We start from the raw sequence: 4,530 nt of genomic DNA, 5'->3' as shown, positions 1-4,530 counted from the left end.
TTTTAACTAAATTCTACATATGGCCTCATACTGCCTTTGGGCTGCTCAGTGCATTCATTTTTCACTGCAGTAAAGCAACACATTGCATAAAATTAYATCGATTTGCACCTATGACAGTATATTTTAAAAGGAGAAATGCTATACTGTTCTATCCTCTTTGCTTTGTTTCCTAGGAAAAACCTAGGAAACAACATATATATACTAATATATATATTAAATGAGACAAATATAAAAACCAGGAACCCATTCATTCCCCTACACCTTCACCGTGGCCACAGAAACATTTTGGCTGTCCCAGCATTTACAAATGGAGGGTTAAGAGCTTGGAATGAGAATTTAAATGTTCCGGATCAACATGATGTAGGTTAAAGAGCTCAGATAACATGACTGTCCAATCTCTAGAAAACCTCTCTGAAAGAAAGATGTGATTAATCCATGTGCAAACTGTGTTTCCATTACTTTCCCACCACTACCCCCAAACCTGTGGCTTTTCCCTTTTACTGTAGATGACCTTTAAGGTGGGATCGCATAGTAACAGTAGTTTCACTGGCAGCTATCGACTTCCCCCACTGAAGCTCAGTAGTCCACTTTCAGATTATATAATGAGAGGAATGTTAGCAGGAGACAGCATGAGCTTATAATGATGTTCTCAGGGCTGGACTTGAGGAGTCCTTTGTACACAGGCTTCTTTGTGGAGCGCAGACTGCAACAGAAAAAGGGAAGGAAGGAAGGACTGTGTCCTAAATTAACCTCAAAAGGAACGGATGTACCTTTTTCTCGTTAAGTCCATAAAGCTAAAGCCCTTAGGATTCAATCATGGAGGACAACAGTTACGGTGGCAGAGAGTGATTAATAATCATTGACCTTCTTGTAGATGGGTCAATCAGACTGTTTATCAAGACAGATTGGTGGATATGCAGCAGCATTGATTGAACATTTATCCTCATGGGGTTCATACAAACAAACAAGAGCAGCCAGTGAACTGTTATGTGCTGCATTTGCCTGAGAATAATACTGAGAAGTCATTTCTACAATGCATTCGGTATGAACAAATCTGTAGGTAAAAGCAACAGAACTGTTGGGGAAAAAAAAAAAAAAAAAAAAAAAACAGGCTGGCATATTTTACGGCACACCTCCACAACCACCTCGTACTGCTCTGAGATTGAGCATTAAAGCTTGATGAGAGTAGTACTTCTGTCTGGCCTCTTTGTGCTGCTGAAGCTGTTTTTACCTTGTAGGACAACCACAATGTCACATTCAGAATCTAGAGTTTTAGCTCTTTGCAAAAAGAGAGGAAAAAAAAAAAAGAAAAAAACCCCCCACATATTTCAGCCTACAAATGCGCTGTGAAATACATCGTACCTCCACCTACTCCTCTTCTGCTTCCTTCCTCCTCTCCACCCTTTGCCTCAGTCGGCCGTACTGAATCATAATCATCAGCTGCCAATCACACCACGCATAATGAAATCCACTCTGAAACCATGTAACGCCAGACAGAGTATCATTGTTGATAGTTTTTTTTTTTTAGTTTCTTCCAAAGAAAGCATTTAAAGTCAGTTTGTACCTACACAAGCAAAAGGAAAGCTTTACAAGCTGGGCTAATTCTTGAATTACCACGTTGCCCGGCATCAAAAAGATGGCTTTCAACGTCACCACCTGCTCCATCATGTGTTGCTGAGGTACTTTAGGATGTGAGCCTGAAGCCCATTGGTGGAAGAGGCAGTGCAGGTGAGGAGCAGATGCTGCTCTGAATGCTTACTATTCCTCGCGGAGGGAGCGTGGGGTCTGCAAAACCAAAAAAGAAATAAAAAAATCCAGGGAGCAGAGGGCGGGATGAACGCAGAGAGGGTGTCTCTGGCTCCTACAGCCAAATGTCTCGAGAAAAGACGTTCTCCTTCAAACTTTGCCTCTGAAAAACCGTGGGAGAGTTTTGAAGCGAGGCACTTAATGCAGTCCTTAGGAGGGCATTATCGTTCATGATCAGGGGTCAACGCAGTATAGTACTGCTTTGGGGGCTTTTCTTTTTTTTTTATCCTCACGTAGCTCAACAGTAAGACCTGCAAGTCCCTAATATTTACAGAAAGAATTGTATTATTTTTTCCCTACCTGGATTCACTCGGAGCTGAGGGTGGGAAGATGTTTGGTTTCCCCTCCTACGCCGAAAGGTTTCCATGAAACGGAGGCAATAAAAGCAGCGGCTTTGTCAGGGTACCTTGTCTTTTGGTTTTTCTTGTGCGAGAATATCGACTTTCTCACAGGCCATCAAAGAAAAGACACTGTCAGTGTGTCGCGGGCCCTGACCTGCACAGGAACCAGGCTTCTGGTCGCAACGCCAGAAAGGAAGGCAAAACGCTTTTCTGTCTACCTCTATGAATTCGCCACTTCCTGCCAAGACAACCCCTATGTTCATCATGTTTTCTTCAAATATGAATTCAAGATGGTGCGTGCGAGGTAACTCACTGTCGAGCTTTAATGGGTGGCAACAGATGCCTGCTGCTTTCGTACTTGCCAGTGGGACATTTCATACCCACATTTCACAACTGATTAATTCAATTGATATTAGTCGGTTTGCAGCCCGCTGTAAGGAAATGTACCTATAAGACTCCAGTAAGTGATGTATAAAACCAGGAAGCAGCTGAGGGTTATTTTGGTTTATATGGCGTCACAATTTTTCATAAAAGCTATTAGAGTGGAGCTCAGTTGAGAATAAGAACCACAATGAACAGAGGAATGATGTGATACACAGAGGAATATGGGATATCTGGTGAGTAACCCAGGGTGCCCTCCTATCTTTGGGTGGCAACACAAAGTTTAAAAGTATAAAATTGTACCTAGACTAGAGGTTTTATTTTCATTTTTTACTTTTAAAATTCAGTTGACGTTTTAAGCACTGTAACCTTCAGAGTTACTTTAAAACATGGCTTGAGAAAAATGGCATTTACTTTGTTTTTGGTTGTTTTGGAGTGCGGAAAATGGAAGATTAAGACACACATAGAAATTGCTTTGTATATTTTGGTCAAAACCTGCATGGAACTCTAAGTACTGTGTTAAGATAATAATTTGTTAAATCTACCCCCCTCCCCAAAATGCCACAAATGGGAAATATGTAAGTTTCTTAAGAATACAAGTACAACTCATTTCATTTATTGTTGTTTAGTGCATCAGTACAAAATAGATTGTTTGCAAGAACAACTTGGGAATGGGTTAGGATGAAAAGCCGGCCATATTTAAGAAGTTGGGCCACGAACTGTTAAATTGAATTTTTGCAGATTTTTGTTCATTTTTGGAAATCAGTAAAGTTATCTTTCGGTCAACAATCCCCTCCATGCTCTTTCTTTGATTTTGTTGTGGCAACCCAGGATTATCAGGAGACTTCAAAAAGTCCATGTGGCCCCTCTACCCCTCCTCCCCTCTTGCTTCCATCAGCATCATCTGCAGCTGCATTTTGCTAACTTGCTTGTAAGAACTTCCTGCCAGACCAACAAAAAACGTTAACATCCAAACTTCTACCAAAAAAGAAAAAAAAACATCCTTGCATGAATGTCAAAACCAAGAAGTTGCTTCACTGACTAAAAACTTCCCTCCTTGTTCATGACATTTCCCATGAAACCTGTTGGAATCCACCCTACCCCCTACACACACACCCCACAGCCCCCACCCCGCCTCCCCAATCCTCTCAAAGCCACATTCTGTCAATATTGTTCCGACACGCTGGTTGTCAGGGCCGGCAGGGTTTTTTGCAGCAAACTACTTTACACCCACATTATTGAGTTTGTGCCTTGTGGCATGCCAATGGGGGGGACAGAATTTATTGATAGTGCCTCGCTCCACATTTGATATTATTTTCTCTCCAATTACCAGTTGCAGTTGGATTCGCAACACAGAAACATATGACTTTGGGCTGAAGCAAGCATAATTAGATAATAAAAAAAGAGAAAAAAATACATACAAATCCTTCACTCCAGCGTAGGCAGGGGCCTTGGTGATAAATAAACCCACTCCCCTCACGCCCTCACGCTCTCACCAGCCTGGCAGTCTCATGTTTATGATGTTTACTGCCTGTCAGGTGTCTCTAATAAACAACCCCAATGTCTGACTGGTTTTTGTGCGCACACTTTTTTGAGCCCATTGTTGGAATAATTGTTCCCTTCACTCACAGGCGCCAGCAAAGTCACAGTGTGGTCAGTGGGCATGCTCAAATCCTCCCATGCCCCCCACCCCCCTCCACCACCCACCCCTCTGATTTGAGACACTGCATTTGATTGTTTAGCTCCGATTTTTTTAAGGAGCAGCAGTCCATCACTATTGTTAATTGATGGCCTTTGTTTTTCTTTCTTTCTTTTTTCTTTCTTTATTTCTTTTTTTTTTTTTTTTACAGGAAGCTGCGGGCAACATCTGGTAGCAGAACGGTGGAAATGTTAAATCAGACCTTTCGCTAACGAGGACCGATGTGTCAGCGGTGGAGAATAAGTGAAGGCACAACGCATTCACAATCATGTAATCCCGGGATGTTAATCTGTTTAAGAAGGA

The 4,530-nt window shown here is 41.9% G+C and overlaps 1 protein-coding gene across 1 annotated transcript in view; it reads right to left on the bottom strand.

Annotated features, from left to right (window-relative positions):
• olfm1b (olfactomedin 1b) overlaps positions 1-4,530 on the bottom strand; it is a 26,959-nt gene that overhangs the window by 21,658 nt on the left and 771 nt on the right. The gene's annotated exons all lie outside the window — the stretch shown is intronic.

Source organism: Poecilia reticulata, linkage group LG12, assembly GCF_000633615.1.
Source record: "Poecilia reticulata strain Guanapo linkage group LG12, Guppy_female_1.0+MT, whole genome shotgun sequence".
In the NCBI taxonomy this organism is placed as follows: Eukaryota; Metazoa; Chordata; class Actinopteri; order Cyprinodontiformes; family Poeciliidae; genus Poecilia; species Poecilia reticulata.
Note: the sequence above shows the minus strand (reverse complement) of the source record. Positions and strands in the feature narration are given on the sequence as shown.